We start from the raw sequence: 16,903 nt of genomic DNA, 5'->3' as shown, positions 1-16,903 counted from the left end.
GGGGAGGGGGGTTGTTACTTTGTGAGGGTGAAAAGGGTAACTATTGCATTGTTCTGTACACCTGAAACTAACAATAAAAAATAAAAAAAAGAGTTGGCTTGGGAGTGCCGGATCCCACATGAGAGCCAGTGACTGCTGCACCCTCTACAGCTAAGATGGTGAACAACAGCTCAACCTGGAACTGGGCTGCCGTGAGCGCCGGTGACCGCTGGTGACCGCATAGGCTGAAGCCAGGCTGCAGTGGGTTGCCATGGGCTGCCATGAGCTACCGTGAGTGGCTGGCAGCCAGCGTAAGTGGCTGGCAGCTGACATGAGCTGCCATGAGCCGCTGTGAGCGTCAGTCCAGTGGAGGGCGACTGATTGCCTCACCTGGGAAGAATGCAATGATAATACGAACATGGGCCAGTGAAGCGACGTCCTCCACAACTAGACTGAAGAACAAAAGGACAGCAACTTGTCTGTTCCCTTTTCCTGATTCCCCAGTGCTGTTCCCCTCCCCCAATTCCCCAATAAAATAAAATTAAAAAAAAAGACTTTTGGGCAAACTGAAAATTTTAATATGGACTCAATATGAGATGACATTAGCAAAATTATTAATTTTCTTAGATGTGATAATGACATCGTGGTTATGAAAAGTGTTCTTATTTTCTCAGAGATGCATTCTAACATATTTAGGGGTAAAATATGGTATCTGCAACTTACTCTTAAATGGTTTGGAAAATTAAAAACATATATATATATATATATAAATATATACACTATAGCTAGGATAAAATGTTAACAATTGTCAAATGTAAGCTAGGTAGTAGTCTACAGGTGTTTATTATATTGTTCTTTCAACTATTCTGTATGTTTAAAGCTTGTATGAAAATAGCTGGACATTTTTTTTTTTTTAAGATTTTATTGGGGAATTGGGGGAGGGGAACAGACAAGCTGCTATCCTCCTGCTCCTCAGACCAGCTGTGGAGGACATCGCTTCATTGGCCCATGTTGGCACTACCATTGCGCTCTTCCCGGGTGAGTCAGTCGCTCGCCGGCCATTGGGACACCGCTCACAGCAGCTCATGCCAGCTGCTGGCCAGCCCCACTGCAGCCTATGCCATTGCTGGCGACTCACGGCAGCCCAGCTGTAGGTCGAGCTGCCATTCACCATCCCAGCTGTAGAGGGCGCAGTGTCACTGGCCCTCATATGTGGGATCCGAACCGGGGCCCCGCCGCTCAGAGCTGGTGTCCCAAGCCAACTCCCAACCAATGTGCCACTCAGTCGGCCCATGAAAAATTTTAATTATTGTATTTTTATTCCTGTAAGTTCTACTTACATTTCAAATATGGTTAGCTACTTTTAAAAAACAATTTGATGTTCATTGCAGATGCTTTAAAGCTAATATTTTATTTCTTTAAACATGATAATCATAATTATTTTTAAACCATGTCTGATAATTCCAATACCTTAAGTCTTTGCACACCTGTTCATTTTGTCTGTTGTTTATACCACTTCTTATACACAGTGCCTAGGTTTCTGTGTGTGTGCTTAGTTTATTTTTTTACTGTGAGGTGCTTATTTTTTGCAAAATTATTTATAGGAATTCTTTGAGGTCTAAAATGAAGTCACATTTCTTTAGAGGGTATTTGCCTTTGTTCCTGACAACCATTTAGGGGCATTATCATACTGAGACCAATTTAAATTAAACTTATTACTGGAGGCTTTTTGATAAACACAGGCAAAATGAATTTGGGCTTCAGATCAACATGTTAGAGATGGCCTGGAGCTACAGCTTCTCAGAGACAGCCCCCACTCCCCATTACCCATCACTAAGGCAACCTTCCATGCAGCCCCTTGGTGATAGAGCACGGAAGGGTTATTTACTTATGGTTCTCTTACCAGAAGGGTCTTAGTGTTATGGGGAATGTTTCACATTATACTCCTTTTGTGGGCCAAATTGTGTCCACCTCCAAATTCCTATGTTGAAGCTCCAACCCCTAGAACCTTAAAATGTGAATATATTTTGAGATGGGGCCTTTAAACGGGTGATTAAGTTAAAACTAAGCCTTTAGGGCAGGCTGTAGTTCAATCTGACTGGTGTCTTTATAAAAGGAAATGGGGGGCCGGTCAAGTGGCTCATTGGTTAAGAGTTGGCTTGGGAGCGCAGGCTCTGAGCAGCAGGGCCACTGGTTCAGATCTCACATGGGCCAGTGACACTGTGCCTTCTACAGCTAAGATGGTGAACAACAGCTCGACCTGGAGCTGAGCTGCCATTAGTTGCCGTGGACAGCGTAGGCTGCAGTTAGGGGGCAGTGGACTGCCATAAGCTACCGTGAGTGGCTGCCATAAGCTACCGTGAGTGGCCGTCAGCCAGCGTGAGCTGCCATGAGCCGCCGAGAGCATCCATCCAATGGCTGGCAACTGATCTGCCACAGCCAGGAAGAGCGCAATGATCACAATACCAACATGGGCCAGTGAAGTGACGTCCTCCACAACTAGACTGAAGAACAAAAGGACAGCAACTTGTCTGTTCCCCTTCCCTGATTCCACAATGCTGTTCCCTCCCCCAATTCCCCGATAAAATCTTAGGGGATAAAAAGAAGAAGAGGAAATGGGGATATAAAAGGGATACCATGCACAGAATTAAACCAAGCCTGCCAACGCTTTGATCTTGGACTCCTAGCTTCCAGAACTGTGGAAAAAATTAATTTCTGATGTTTACCCCATCTGTTGATGTAAGAACATCTAGACATATAGAGAATTTTTATGAATTTATTTGAGCCAAACTGATGACATATACCAAGGAGCAAGATCTCAAATGCTCTGGAGAATAAGTTTTGCAACTTCTTTTATGCACTTGAAATTAAGGAGGGGACATAAGGAAGACTGGAGAAAGCAAGGCGCAGATTGGATTATAGGATAGTTATGCCCTCTCTTGAGAATTAATACCCCCTTCAAGGGGTATTACTTTTGGCATTTCAAAGGTGTGTTAACCCCAAGATGCACAAAAACAATGGACAAGGCTGGCTGAAAACCTTTCACTAAAGAAGTTAAAGGTCTGGGGCATGACTGCCCATCATGACCTGCCCAGTTAGGACTTTACTGTCAGATCACCCTGTGAGGTAACTTTCAATAACCTCTTTTTTGAAATGGCAGGCCTAGCAAACTATTTCAACTCCCCACCCTCTGTGGCCCTGGACTTTGACTTCTTTACTCCACACCCCATGAGGCCGTGAAAATTGTTGCTCAAGTTTGTCAGATTTGGCCTGTTCTTTCAAACAGGGGAGACTTTAGAGCTCCCTTTCCATTCAGAAATTCCACATTCTCTTTGACTTTGGCCCAATAATTCTTTACTGTCTTGTCATGTCTTTGATTGTTTTAAGAAGTTTTGTTTGTTTTAAAATAGTATCTAGCAATTTAGTTGTTTTCTGTGGGACAGTCTATCCAAATACCTCCCTGCACAGATCAACGTTGCTGCAGCTGCAGCTACACTGTGGTGAGGAATTGATGTACTAAAGCTGTCCACAGTCCCAAAAGTGGAAGGCTTCAAGAAGAAAAGAGGGAGGGAGATGAGGGGTGGAGAAAGGGAGAGAGGAAGGCAACTGGAGAAAAAGGGAAGGGAAGAGTGGAAGAGAGGGAGAAGGAAGTGAGAGGGAGAGAGAAAGAAACATCAAGAAATAACAGATCAGGGGCTGGCCTAGTGGCACGTTGGTTAAGAGCTGGCTTGGGACGCCAGAGGGCCTTGGTTCAGATCCCACATATGAGAGCCAGTGACACTGCCCTCTACAGCTAAGATGCTGAACAACAGCTCAGATGCTGAACAACAGCTCAACCTGGAGCTGGGCTGCCATGAGTCGCTGGCGACGGCGTAGGCTGTGGCGTAGGCTGCAGCCCCTGCTGCAGTGGGTTGCCATGGGCTACTGTGTGTAGCCAGCAGCCAGCGTGAGTGGCCAGCAGCCAGCGTGAGCAACCAGCAGCCTCTGTGAACGGCCATCCAGAAGCCGGTGACTGATCTGCCTCGCCCAGGAGGAGCTCAATGATGATGCCAACTTGGGCCAGTGAAGCAACGTCCTCCACAACTAGAAGAACAAAAAGGACAGCAACTTGTCTGTTCCCCTTCCCCGATTACCCAGCGCTGTTCCCCTCCCCAAATTCCCCAATAAAAATCTTTAAAAAGAAAAAAAAAACAGATCAGACATAAGAGATGAAGAAGAGGGAAAAGAGAAGGACAACCTCAAGACTTCAAGCTTGGGAGGAGAAAGAATTGTGATTTCTGCAAGAAGTCTAGAAGAAAAGTGAATTTTCAGAGAATGACCATGAGGACTGTTTAGAGCAATAGTAAGACATTAAAGGGTAAGAAAGGAATAACATTTTTAATCAAATGCGAGTTACCTATAGTAAATATAAATCTTGGTGCATAAACTCATATAATAAGAAATAACGTTTTATTTTTCCATAGCAGAATTTAACTTTTATTTCCAGACCAGGGAAATTTTATGGAGTCTAGGGGTTGGGTAGCCTGCTTACTAGTTATCAATCTCCCAAATTTATTGCCCATATCCTGAGGTTGTTTCTGTTTTTGTTTACCATCTTAAAGGCTAGGTTTTAAAATTCAACCGCTAAGAATTGACTCCTTTTTCCTGTTTTCTACTATGTTATTGACATTAGTTGGGAATGGTTTGGGCTGTCAATAACAGAAAACTTGAATACCAGTGGCTTAAGTAATAGAGTTGTTTCTCTTACATAATCAGATGTCCAGGCACAGGTAGGTTAGTACTGGTTCAGTGAAGTCAGGGCTGATAACTCTTGACCTTTTAGTCATGTTAGCAAGATAGCTTTTGCAGCTCCAGGCATCACACCTATGTTTGAGGCAGGAAGAAAGGGAAGGGCAAAAAAAAAAAAAAACTAAAAAAAGAAACACCCCAGAAACTTTCCCAAAACACCCCCCAGGAGATTTCTGTGTTTTTCTCATTGGTCATGATTGTGTTTTAGGGCATAATTGCGAAGAAAATTACTTCTCATCTAAAAGTCCCTGACCTTCATGATGATGGGACCTGGGTATTTACCCCAAATTAGATTCCACAAGACAAGAACACCCTCTAACAAAGCAATTCAGGGCTATGTTCATGATACTACCTGTGGTGGTTTTAAAAAATATCTACTCATTATTTGACATGTCTTCCTTAAAAAAAATAGTGCCTAAATTCCGCTCCTCTTTAGTGTGGGCCACATTCAATGACTTGCTTCTAATGAAAAGAACATGGCAGAAGTGAGGACCTGAGACTTCCAAGATGTGATCTTGAACGGTATTACAGTTTCTATCTGGCTCCTTCTTGAATCAATCGGTCTTGTCATGAGGACATTCAAGCAGCTCTGTGGAGAGACCCATGAGGCAAGGAACTGAGGCCTCCTGCCAACAGCCAGCACTGACTTGCCAGCCCCAGTCAAGTCTTCAGACGACTGCAGCCCCAACTGACATCTTGTCTGTAACCTAATAAGGGCCCTAACCAGAACCACCCAGCTAAGCCACTCCAGAATTCCTGACCCACAATAACTCCATGAGATAATAGATGTTTTTTGTCATTGTAAGACACTAATTTTTGGAGTAATTTGTTATGCAGCAAGAGTTAACTAATAGCACATTCCCTCTAGGTTCCTTGGGTTCTTGGGTAAACTGGGATTCAAGGTGATATGCTCACCTGCATCCATGTGGATGGTACCTCTTTGTTATCTCCTGAAGAGTCTTCCTACTGGTTCCATTTGCCCCACTTCCCAAGGATGTGGCCTTCCTTGGACTGCGTAAATCCACTGATTGGTCTCGTACAGCTAGAAGGAAAGGTGGAGGCATCGGTTCAATTTAAAGGCAGCAGGAGCCTAATGTTTCAGCCATGCCATCTGCCATCTTTTTTTTCAAACAATATAGGGCAGTTTCATGGCCTTGGCTAACTACCAAGGAGGGAACATGGGTACCAACCAAACTAGATATTCAGGATACTCTCTGGTTATTTTCTGGCCTCTGAGACATTGTTCTCCCCAAGGTCTGACTTAGCTTCTGCGTTAATAACTGTAGGTTCTCTCTGTGAATTTAAGAGTTGTCCATTTTTACCACGTTATTGTTGTCATTGTCATCGTCATCATTGTCGTAGTAAGAAATGCTTGCATTGCCTGAAAGTCTTAGCAGTGCTATTTAGGTCCTTAATAATTAAATAATTCTTCCCCCGGCTGCTGGGAGCTGGACAGTGCTGTAGAGACCAACCTCATCCTCCAAAACTCACTTTCTCCCCACATATCCAGGTCACCATTTTTATAGCAGATGAAAGGTGTGCCAGTTTTTTATTTGTTTATGCAAACTTGGCTTCGAAGATATGTTTTATTTTTTTATCATTTAAAAAATTATGCCTAAGGATAGTCAAATGTAAAAACATAATATATCTATAGTTAAACAACCCTTTCCACGAAGTCAAAATTATTGAGAATAGTTTATTTTCCCTCTGAAATGGCTAATCCAGACACTAATATGGCTGCAGAGGTATGCCAGTTTTGGAAGGGTTTTGAGGATTTCTCTGCTTTGGCAACTTGGGTTACTGCCATTGAAATTACTCTTCCTTTCTTCAAAAGAGGCTTAGGCTTTTAGAAATTCACCCTAAGACAAGGGCATTATAATTACTTAATTTCCTAGGGCTGCTGCAAGAAAGTACTACAAACTGGGTTCTTACAACAACAGAAATGTATTCTCTCACAGTTTTGGTGGCCAGAAGTCCAAAATCAAGAAGTCGGCAGGATCATGGGAAGAATCTAGGAAAGAATCTATTCCATGCCTTGCTCTTAGCTTCTGGTCTTATTAGCAATCCTTGGCATTCCTTGGCCTACAGTCATATAACTTCAGTCTCAGCCTCTGTCATCATATTGCATTCTTCCTGTGTGTCCCTGAATTTTCACATGGACGTCTTTTTATAAGAACATCAGCCATATTGGGTTAGGGGCCCACCATAATCCAGTATGACCTCATACTAACTAAATAGATCTGCAATGACCCTCTTTCCAAATAAGGTCACATTCTGAGGTACTGCTGGTTAGGACTTCAACATATCATTTTAGGGAGGGGTTACAATACAGCCATAACAATGACCTTATTCATCTTTGATTTAGGAAATTTGATCATGAATGCAAACTCTAACAAGGGTGACTTCACCCTCTTTTTTGTCTTTGTTTGTTTGTTTGTTTTTTCTTTGCCTTATTCTTCACCTTCACCCTCTTTTATCAGTCACCCTGTGTCTGTCTAGGGAGTTTAATCATTCTGTAGGACTCTTGCATGCTTGGTCTCATCACTATCTACTAACATTTCTGAAATCAACAGAGACCTCTTAGGGGTCCCATCAGCTCAATATACCATATTTCCAGCTAGATTATGGCCTTTGTGTCAGGATGACTTAGCTCTAATCCTAGTCTAGGGTTAGTATTCAATCCTTAAGCAGATACGGGCTACCCGAGAATTCTAAGACACCCTGGACGAGTTCCACAAATAGCTGAAACTAATCTTAAACTAGAAGCAGTTGTATAGTAGTAGCTTTACTCGTCCTTAATTCAATTTCATTTCTACTGTGAGCCCCTGATATCTGGGCTGGAAAAATGTAATTTCAGTTAAAGAAAGAAAAAAAAAGTAGTTTCAGTTAAGTTGGTTTCCTCATGCTTTACCTGAGCTGTGTCTAAGTCCTAGGGGTTTTGCATTGGGCACCCTAGGGGATGCATGTGGCCCTTGTTGTCATCTATCCACACCAGTATCTTTGAGATATAAGCACAGCCTATCTAGTGCTTAGTGGCCCCCATGGGGCTCTCCCTGGTTTCTATATGCAGGATTCCTTTGGGCCCAAAAGCTCCCTGGGCTACATGTCTGTGTCACCCTCAAGCACACAGGACATGCTCTACTGCTCCCAGCCCACAGTGGGGCAAGGGAAGCTCTAAGGTTGTTAAAGGTTCTTTGCTCTGTTTCTATATTGTCTTAGGACATCTTTCTGAGACAGACAGGGGTCTGGAGCACAGAGTCTTCCTCTCTAGGGACATATATTACACCTGAACTTGTAATGCTTCCCCTCCCCCTCTACCAGCCCAAAGATTCTTTATTTGGTCTGAGATCAGGCAAGCCTCTCTTACCCATGTAGGGAGGAAAAAATCTTTTTTCTCTCCCCTCCTAATTCAGTTGCTGGAGCCATGAAAATTAAACTGACAGAAGACAGGTTAATAGAAGAAAAAATCAGAGTTTATTTATATATGCAATGCAAACACATGCAGGGAACTCAGTGATAAGAAACTCAAAGGAAAGGTTAGAATTCGGGGCTTATATGGTTACCATCTTAGTAGGTAAAGGGGAGTGGGGAGGAAGGCACTGACAGGAAAATAAATGACTTTTTGAAAAGATAAAACTTTTTTGGGTTTTCAGGAAATAAAGTTGTATTAATGTTTGTCTATACAGGTATGAGTGATCTTTCTAGCTCCTTCAGGGCCATAAAATTTCCCTGGACAAGGAATTTGAGGTAGATTTTATTCATGTTCTCCCTTCTGGGAGTAGCTCTGCCCTGAAAAGGAATTCGTGGCAGCTTTATTTCCTAGATGTTGTAGCTTTTAGTATCAAGGGAAGCTCCAAGAAGGCTATTTTTCCGCATATGTTGAATCTCAAATGTCTTCAGTTTAAAATAATCTTTATATCAAGTGGCCTATTTTGGGGTGGCATATTCTGATCCCTTTCAGATATTCTTATAAATCTATTGTTCTTGTGTTGAGTTCTCTCTGGGGGCTAGATTTTGAGACTCAAAAGTCTAGAACTAACTTCTTTTTCTTCTGCTTTTTCCTAGGTGAACTTTTCCTGAAGCAACAAATGTCAAACAGCCCAGCTGACTAACTGTGGGAAGGACCAAATAATGCAAGGACAGGGTAAAATATTGGTTAATATTTCAAAAACTTATTCTGCCATACATACGCTGTATCATTTCATCTTCTCAACAACTCTCAGAGGAAGATTTGATTGTCTCTGTTTTACAGTTGAGGAAACACGGAGAGAGGTTAGGACTACACAGCTAGAAGCAAAATTTGAATCCATAGCTACCTGATTCTAGAACCCTAGCCTTGCCATCTCACCATACACTATCTATAGGCATTTGTAAGTGTAACCTGAGTGTTCCAGTCCTTATCAACCTGTGGGTGGAAATGAACTCACATTAGCACTTACCCAATGTTTTGCTGGTAGGTCACCCCTCATTTATTCACACAGAACCTCAGCCTCCAAACTTGTCTTCCAAGGAGATTCTTATACTGGGGGTGCCAAAAAAATGTATACACATGACTTGTATTCATCTTTTGTTATTGGTATATATTATTAAAATTTTAATATAGTTTTTGCCTTTCCTAAAATGTGTATATGTTTTTTTTTTGCATCCTCCGTAGATGTTCAAGAACAAGTTCTCTTGTCTCTTCCCCTTGGCAAGAATGGATGTGAAAATGATACTCATGCTGCCTGTTGTACCATGAATGATAAAGTTCCTTTTTCTGACCCAGGAATCTCAGGTCTTCTGCCAGCATCCATGGAACAAAAATAGGCTAACTTCCAAGCCTGTAAGTAGAGTAAAATCAAATCCTAGACCTGACAGCGGGCACAGGCTCGAGGTCAGGAGCTATGTGGTGGCAACCACATGAAGCTGTTCAGAGCCCAGGCAGAACTGGTTGCTGTAGCAGTGGCTGGAATAAGAGGCAGGTAAAACCAAGGGAATCCACAGAGGTGAAGAGATGTTTCTGTCTCCCCAAACCTTGTAAAGCCACACTCCCTACTCACTCTCAACTGAGAATGGGAAAACGAGTCATGAGGAAAGAACTTCCTTGACCTGTGGCCACTGAACCCGCAAATCTACACGAAACTCCACTCATCCTGTTCCCTCTTTCCCTCTCACAACAGAAAAGCCATCTTTCCTACTATGTAAGACCTATCCCTTCTTTTGCTTGGGTGTGAGTATGAAAACGTTCCTTCTCCACTGGACCCTCTCTACTGACACTTAAACATGCCCAGGCTTTCTCCCCTTCCCACAATAGCTACACCCTAATCTCTCTCTACCTCCCTTCAAAACCAAACTTTTCTACATTGTTGCTTATACAACCATCTCCAAGGTTTTCCCTCCCACTCACTTCAGAACCCACTTCAATCTGCTTTTTGCTCACACTGCACCCAATCCACTTTTACTGGGGTCACCTGAGACCTCAAGTTGCTACCATATTTCCCCATGTATAAGATGCACCCTTTTCCGAAAAATTTGGGGTCTAAAAACTGGGTGCGTCTTATACAGTGGTTGTATGAGCGCAAAAACAAGCGCGAAAAAAGCGGGAAATGCAAGTAAAAAAAAATCTACAACCACTGTATAAGACGCACACAATTTTTAGACCCCAAATTTTTCGGAAAAGTGTGCGTCTTATACATGGGGAAATATGATAATTCCTATAGACATTTTTCAGTCTTTATCTCAACTGACTTTTCAATAGAATTTGGCATTTGCTTACTCCCTCCTGTTTAGAAATAGCACTGGGCTTCCATGGTACCACACCTGCTGATTTTCCTCCTATCTCTCTGGCGTTTCTTCTCCTTCCCTGTAGCATATTCTTCTCTATCTACCATTCACTGTGTCTGCAAGCTTGCCCAGACCCATCTCTCTTTTCCTCTCTAAGATAGGAAATCTTACCCTCTCTCAGCTTTAGTCACCAGATATAAATATGATTTATAATTTCAGGTTTTAGAGAAATACATTTAATCCCTATATTTATTTTATATAATTTATATTTAACAAAGCAGCACATTTTGCTTGAAAGAACATGGGCCTTAGACTCCAGTCTTGATTCAAATCCACTTACTGTCAGAATCCCCTTAGGGAGTATCTACTACACTGGTCTCAGGTTCTTCCTCTTATAAAATGGGGTATACCGTCTCCTTATTAGGTGTCTAGAACTGCACCCAATCTCTTTTTTTTTCTTTATAAATCATATCCTGGCTTATTTCCTTTTTGAATAGAATAATGGGTCTGAATTTTTTTTTTCCTGGGTATTTATCCAAAGAAACTGAGTTCATTCTTTAGAGTCATATAGCCCTGTGTTCAAATCCTGACTCTGCCTCATTCTTGCTATCTGACCTTGAGAAAATTACTGAATCTCTTTGAGTTTCAGTTTCCTTCATGTATAAAATAGGTGTAATAATAGTGTCTACCTCATCGAGTTGTTGAAAGGATTAAATGAGATGTTAAGCACATAGCATAGTGCCTAGCCCACAGTTTTTGATAAACGTTAACCCTTGGCAATATTATCATCTCATACCTTTAGGCAGTCATATTTAAGTTTTGATTAGTTGGAACTTTAGAGTTGTCCCCAAACAAGACCTAATTTAGAGCAGATGAATGAAATTGAATAGCTTGAGGCTCTTGACACATTTTACCAAGGTTAGTGTCAGAATTAGAGCCCTAAGTGATTCATAAGAGCATCTTAATCCCAAACCCAGGCATTTACTAAGATCTACAGACAGGAAGAAGTAGGAGAAGCACACATATAGCTCAGGTTCAATTCTCTTAGCACCTTAAGATTACAAACTTTTAAAAACATACCAGAACAAATATATGAAACTAGCATAATAACTTGAGCAAACCATGGAGGTTTGTCTTTTTTTTTTCTCCCTGTTAAGTATTTTTCTCATGGTTCGGGGAGCTCTTGAGACACAGGGGAGCAAGTAGGCAGTGGTCTCGTGATATGGGAACTATGCAAAGGATTGTTGAGTGACCTATGGGAACCAAAAGGCATAGGTGACAGATTTCATGGAATAATTTTTAGAAAATCAACTTTTTGAGGTATAATTTACATAAAATAAAAATGCATCTAATTTAAATGTACTGTTCAATAAGTTTTCAAGATATGGAACATTTCCATGTCTTTTAATATGTTATGCTTTGCCGTCTAGCTAACAGTACCAGTCAGGGGCCTGGTAAAAAATAGATGGCCCAGTTAAACTGGATAATTTGAGAAGAGGGATTATTTACAAAGGCATGGGCATGGTGTAGGGAAAGCACAAGATGGTTCTGTGTAGCAATGCCAGAGAGCTGTTACCACTTCTAGATCAGAGGGGTGGAGAGGAGGAAGCAGTTACCAGAACCTGGAAAGAGAGCCTGTGTGGAGAACACTACCTTACAGGAGATATGACTTTCAGTTGGGGGCATAGCCAGCCAGCTAGACTTGGATCATCCTGCAGAGGAGTCAAGGGGATAAACACTTCAATCTACTCTCCTCTCTAATTTCCTGCTAGGGCTCCTTTGGGCAGAATTCAACTAGACGGGAGCCTTGATTTAGTCCTTACAGGAGGGTATCCTCTTGGTTCAGCTTTCATAGTTTTGGTTGCTTTTGCTATTATGCAATATTAAAATTGCCACTGCTTACCCCCTACAGACATAAGTCTTAGGTAATTAGGCCTTTTATCTAATTTTTAGTTTCTGACCTGTTCTTGTCGGCACAAAGGCATTTTTTCTTCTAAAAATAAACCAAATTCATGTAATTTTAGTTTTATACAAAGTAAAAGCTTTAACTGTAAGTTTCTAAGCATTTACCCGTAGAAGGAATCAAGTAAATTTGTTTGTTTGTTCACAAGGTGCTTTTCCAAGCAATCATTCTTAAGATCCTGAGATTTTTTAACATAGTTTTCAATCCAATCAATTTAGAACACAGTTGTATAAATTACAGCACTTCAAGCTCTTTGGCAGTGGAAAGATTCTCTTACATGTTAAAACCAAATTAGTATTGTCTCAGTGTCTCTTGCTAAAATTATTACACAATTCCTGTGTCATCTTTCTCTTTTATAGCAATCTAGGCTTACTCTGGAGTTACTTCATTATGATCTATTTCAATTACTCAAATACCCTCCTGTAAATCTTATCCTGGTGTTCTATTATTTCTGGGATGTACCCTCCTAGGAGCTCTGGGGATTTAGTGATGATACCTGAAATTTCAGAAAGGGGTTTTTGTCATCCCTGTTGGTGGGGAATTGGAAAGCTTGTAGGGACTCAGGACAAAGGTGGCTTTAGGTGATTGTTCGTCTGCGTATGGGGTGGCAAACACAAGCCTGAATCATCAGCTCTGATCAAGATGGGGACACTAGGGTATAATCAGGGCAAAAGAAACTGAACAATTGGGAGGGCTTTCTGCAGGTACTTGGGAAGGTTCTCGACAATTTTCTCCCATAGATCCTTAATGAGATTTTCTCTCTCCTTGACATTTGTGTTTAAGCACCATTTTCCCACACACATTACTCCATCTTGTCAGAATAGCTTTCCAGGTTTTTGCCTTAGAAATTTCAAGACATCTTAGTCCTAGAGTACATGAAAGGAAAACCTCCCTGGTGTGTTTCTCCCCCTACCCTGCTTGGTCTCTCAGGTCCAAGCCTGCCATTGTAAACTCTGCTGTGATAAAAAAAAAAAAAAAACACTTTCCCAGACTCTCCCAGACTCCTTTGTCAGCAAGCTTCCTATGAATTTCTAATAAGAGGCACTAGGAGGAAAAGGGGAAAAGCTATTTTTTTTTTCTATTCCTGTCAGTTGCTCCAGTAGTGGCAGTTGACTTCAGCTTCCAAATTCCTTCAACTCTTCTGGAACTAGATTCACTAGGACCTTTCATAGCACCAGCAGAACCTGGGAGGTGCTTCCTTTTCACAGGTCTGAACACCAGGTCTGAACCCCACCTCCTGAGCTCCTCATTCTAGTAACCAAAACCCTTCCCATCTGTTTCCCAGCTTTGAGGGTGGTAGCCACTTCCTCAGTTATCATCTTTGGGTTATCGCCATGTTCCTTTTTGCTCCAACACCTGTCTAACCACTTCCTTATAGTACTGCATACCCTCTGCTGAAATACCTATTGTGGTTTTTGTTTTCTTAACTGGACCCCAATCAGTATACCCAGTATAATCTACGTTTGTCTAGAATAAACTGAGCAAGGAGTGGGGTTCTCATCCTGATCCTGGGAATCAATAGTCCATGGTCAGCCAGTCTAACCTGCAGTAAAAAACAGACACCCCCAAACTTTTTCTGGATGATCCCCAACTGAAAGAAAGCCTTGTGAACTGAATAGTTTCAGGAATAGAGCCTAACTGCGGCAGCCTAGGAGCATAAAAGCCAAGTTAAAGAGAAATATGAAGTAAAATGTAAAGAGAAGGGTTCCCTCAGTTGAACTCAGGGTCCAGGTTGCTTCAAGTCCTATCAAGACAAGGTAAAATATTCTGGAAAAAAAAATCAGACTCAAACTTTAAAGTCGTGATTATTAAGATCTTTAGACCAGAGTAAGTAAACATACAGCAATGGCTCAAGTCCCCGGTCTCTTTAATATGTTCTTAGTGTTTTACACACCTTTATGCATACCAAATGTGTAGAACTAATATAGAAATTTGAAAAAAAAATTTTTTTTTGAGGAAGCCCCGAAGTATTTCTGGGACTTGGTTTCCTCGGGGGGCTGAGACACAGGGAGCTGTGGACACATCTGGCAAGGGAGATGTGTGGAGTCTTCATCAGTAGACAGAAGATGATTGCAATTTATTTGTGCCACACCTGGAGACGTACGGGAGCACGAAGCACTGGATGAAGTGAGGCACTTCCAAAAGTGGGACTGGCAGAGCAGAGGGGTAGAGACTAGCCAGGGAGAAGGAATGACCACTTATTAAGGCTTTTTTTGAGTCAGGGCCTATGCCAGGTACTTCATATATATTACTTAACTCTTGATAGCAACTCTGTTGGTTACATTATGATTTCCATTGAGAAATTAAAAGCCATTTAAAGCTATTCTTAGCTTATAGGCCCCACAATAATAGGTGGCATACAGATTTGGCCCCTGGAATGTAGTTTGCAGACCCCTGTTCTAGGGCTTTCAGTTGAGACCCTGTTGGGGGAACAGGCTTCCTTCCCTCGATAGGTCCTGAACTTTATTCTTTTGTCTTATCAACACTGTGAGCCTGGTAACAACTCTCTTTGCTTTTCAGGGGTTTTCAGCCTTTTTAAAAAAATATTTTATTGGGGAATTGGGGGAGGTAACAGCGTTGGGGAATAAAGGGAAGGGGAACAGACAAGTTGCTGTCCTTTTGTTCTTCAGTCTAGTTGTGGACAGTCTAGACGTCATTTCACTGGCCCATGTTGGTATTGTGATCATTGCTCTCTTCCCAGCTGAAGCAGACTGGTTGCCAGCCATTGGATGGCCACTCACAGAGGCCTACTGCAGCCTACGCTGTCGCCGGCGACTCACAGCAGCCCAGCTCGAGATCGAGCTGTTGTTCACCGTCTTAGCTGTAGAGGGAGCAGCGTCACTGGCCCATGTGGGATCTGAACCGGCGGCCCTGCTGCTCAGAGCTGGCACTCCCAAGCCAACTCTTACCCAACGAGCCACTTGTCCGGCCCGGTTTTCAGCCTTTTTAAATTTTGCCCTAAGGACTTTCAAAACTGCAATTATCCTGACAGGAAAACCAGCCTCCTGTTCTCATGACGCTCAAGTCTCTAATATTGTCACTCAGGTTCATAAGATGGACAAGAACTCTGCTCGTTTCTCTGTTCACCAGCAGCAGCCCTGTTTCTCATCCTGCATTCAGAATAGGCACATGCTACCAGCAAAATGTGTTTGCAAACCTCAGTTTACCTCTCTTAAATCTCTCCTCTCTAGAATCTTAGCTCCTAAACTAGTCCTCATTGTTTCAGTAGCTCTCTGATGCATTTAAGTAGACAATTTTACATTTTTATCTGGTTATTTCATTGTTCTCAGCAGTATGTTGCAATGCTACCTGGAAAGCATAAATTTTGCTTTCAAATAATTTTGAAATAGTACATTAAAGCTAAATAAATTCAAATTCACTCAATACTATTTCAAAAAATTCACAATGCTTTTTTTATGCTGAAAATAAAAAATTTCCTGAATTATGATTCTTAAAATTGAAAGACAAAAAGGACCATCTAGAATGGTGCACACTGAGATGTATAAGCTTCCTTTATTTTGCAATATTTTAAGAGCATTAAATTTTTTTTGCCGAGATGATAAATTCAGTATGACTGAAAATTCAAAAAGTATAAAAGAACATATAGTGGAGTCGTTCTTTCACTATATCTCACAGCCACCTACTTTCTCTCCTTGCCAACATTTATTGTTTCTCTTTCTAGACATTTTATGCAAATACATGTTTTCCCTTTTTAGACAAATAATTGCACAGTATACCATTCTACATCTTGTATTTTTATTTAACTCTATATCTTATAGTTCTTTTCATCTGTGTAAAGTGGTGGGGTTTTTTAAACTTCTATATATAGTATTCCATTGTACCTTCATTTATTGTCTATTAATGCGACATTAAGTTTATTTCTAAGTTTGTTATTACGAACAACGCCATACAAAAAATGTTTTGTACACGTCATTCTACACACATGTGAAGACAGCTTTAAGAAATTTCTAGAGATAGAATTGCCAAGTTTACCTCCAAAGGGATTTAAATGTTTCTATGCATACCATGCAACATAAAAGAATGCTTGTCCTCACACTCTTGCCAAGATTTAAAAAAAACCCACACATACATACACAAAAACAAACAAAAAAGCACCTGTGTCTTTACTAATCTGAAGGGTGGGAAATATATTAGCATTGGTATAAGCGATATTAAGCATCTTTTCACGTATTTAAGAGCCATTTACATTTCCTTTCCTGGGAACTGTTTGAGAACATAAACTTTTCTAATTTTCCTTTTGGGTTGTTAGTCTTTTTCTTAATGGCTGGCAAACACTTTACATGAAGGAAATTAGCTCTTTGTGATGAAGTGTGTCTATTTTCTTCCTCCCGTTTGCCATGTCTTCCAGTTTTCCTTTATAGTTTTTGTTATACAGAACTTTTTATTTTT

General features: G+C 41.3%; 1 long non-coding RNA gene across 4 annotated transcripts in view; it reads left to right on the top strand.

Annotated features, from left to right (window-relative positions):
- The window catches only part of LOC109387733 (uncharacterized), a 37,262-nt gene that overhangs the window by 9,478 nt on the left and 10,881 nt on the right, over positions 1-16,903 (top strand). For 3 of the 4 annotated variants that reach the window (XR_002125089.1, XR_002125081.1, XR_002125086.1), the window contains 2 exons: positions 8,833-8,911; positions 9,422-9,589. This is a non-coding gene — a long non-coding RNA (uncharacterized LOC109387733). Of the gene's footprint in view, positions 1-8,832; positions 8,912-9,421; positions 9,590-15,194; positions 15,238-16,903 lie in introns of those variants that run through there. The other variant, XR_002125082.1, reaches the window with a different exon arrangement.

This window comes from Hipposideros armiger, unplaced genomic scaffold, assembly GCF_001890085.2.
Source record: "Hipposideros armiger isolate ML-2016 unplaced genomic scaffold, ASM189008v1 scaffold_8, whole genome shotgun sequence".
In the NCBI taxonomy this organism is placed as follows: Eukaryota; Metazoa; Chordata; class Mammalia; order Chiroptera; family Hipposideridae; genus Hipposideros; species Hipposideros armiger.
Note: the sequence above shows the minus strand (reverse complement) of the source record. Positions and strands in the feature narration are given on the sequence as shown.